The 1844-nt window shown below is 40.1% G+C and overlaps 1 pseudogene; it reads left to right on the top strand.

Moving 5' to 3' along the window:
• Positions 1–414: 414 nt before the first annotated feature.
• Positions 415–936, top strand: LOC132532864 (RWD domain-containing protein 1-like; annotated as a pseudogene).
• The last annotated feature ends 908 nt before the right edge of the window (positions 937–1844 follow it).

The following is a 1844-nucleotide window of genomic DNA, read 5'->3' as shown; positions in this document are numbered from 1 at the left end:
AATAAAAAAAAAAGAATTAGGCTCAAATTTGGTCAGTGTTTGACAAAGCAGGGATTTTATAGTTCATCTATTTTGCCAGCCTGGTGCTAAATATTATGGTTTAATATATGACAAGTTGTCCAGACTACCCTCTAGTTTGCATATAGCAAAAAATACCTAGATGGGGGGCCAGGTGGTGGCACACCTGGTTGAACACACATGTTACAGTGCGCAAGGACCCAGGTTTGAGCCCCTGGTTCCCACCTGCAGGGGGGAAGCTTTGCGAGTGGTGAAGCTTTGTTGCAGGTTTCTCTCCCTCTGTCTACCCTTCTGTCTATCTCTCTCCCTCTCTACCACCCCTCCCCTCTTGATATCTGGCTGTTTCTATCCAATAAATAAATAAAGATAATAAAAAATTAAAAGAAAAAAGAATAACACCTCGATGAATCCTCCTTGTATGACATATTCTCATATCTTACCACATAGATGATATTGATATTTCAGACATTTTAAGATTATTAGCATTACAGGCAGAAGAAAACCTTGGGATGGTGATGATCTTTACATAAGTGACAGCAATACAAGGCAAATTAAATGAAGTAGTAGACCACATGAAAACTACAAGAAGAAAAGAAAAAGAAGCAGAAAAAGCTGAAAAGCAGTTACTTCATAGTACTCCTGCTGCAACTGAGAATTTCTTAAATTGAAAGGTTTAAGATGATGCAGAACTCTTCGAAAGTAAAAAGAAACCAATGAAGGAAGAACAGACAGGGGAAAAAATACTGTGGGCAACAACTATTTGAAAGTGACCATAATCTGGACATATCTAACACACAATTCTTGGAAGATGCAGGAAACAATGTGGAACTAAATGAGTCTTTGTTCCAGGAAATGGAGCTAGAGAATGGGGGGGGGGGGGGTTCAGACTACGATTCTGCTCATCTGGAAAGTGTCTGACTGACTGACTGACTGACTGACTGACTGACTGACTGACTGACTGACTGACTGACTGACTGACTGACAGACTGACAGACTGACTGACTGACTGACTGACAGACTGACTGAGTGACAGACTGACTGACTGAGTGAGTGACAGACTGACTGACTGACTGAATGACTGAATGACTGACTGACTGACAGACTGACTGACTGACTGACTGACTGACAGACTGACTGAATGACTGACTGACTGACTGACTGACTGACAGACTGACTGACTGACTGACTGACTGAGTGACAGACTGACTGACTGAATGACTGACTGACTGACTGACTGACAGACTGACTGAATGACTGACTGACTGAATGACTGACTGACTGACTGAATGACTGAATGACTGAATGACTGAATGACTGACTGAATGACTGACTGACTAATAATCCCTGTGTGCAGGGAGGCTAGACTACCAGAGCATCTGTGGCTATGCTGAGGGAGGTGTTGATTTTCCATTTTTTTTCCTAAGAAAAAATATTTTTTTCAGAAGAATATTCCTCTGACAGCTTTCATTGTTGAGCTTATTAAAAGATTTTCAGCTTCATTATAGAGGGTGGGAGTAAGGACACAGAACTTTGGTGGTGGGAATGGTGTTAACATACACCCCTATTAAACTAAAAATTAAAAAAAACACAAATCGATTATAAACATTCAAAAACAAGCTTTGAAATACCAGCAAACAAAGCTTTTTGTACTTTAGTCATTAAATTTCTCTAAGCTTCCATGACAAAAAAAATCAAGTGGTAAAAATAAAACATAAATAATGATCTCTCGAGCAAAAGAGATAAGATGGTTTCAGTGAAAAGCAAGAGTCTCACAACTTCTGTGAGGGGGTAAAGTGCCTCTAGTGCTTGAGCGAAGTACTTCTGGT

Source organism: Erinaceus europaeus, chromosome 14 (genome assembly GCF_950295315.1).
Source record: "Erinaceus europaeus chromosome 14, mEriEur2.1, whole genome shotgun sequence".
Lineage (NCBI taxonomy): Eukaryota > Metazoa > Chordata > Mammalia > Eulipotyphla > Erinaceidae > Erinaceus > Erinaceus europaeus.
Note: the sequence above shows the minus strand (reverse complement) of the source record. Positions and strands in the feature narration are given on the sequence as shown.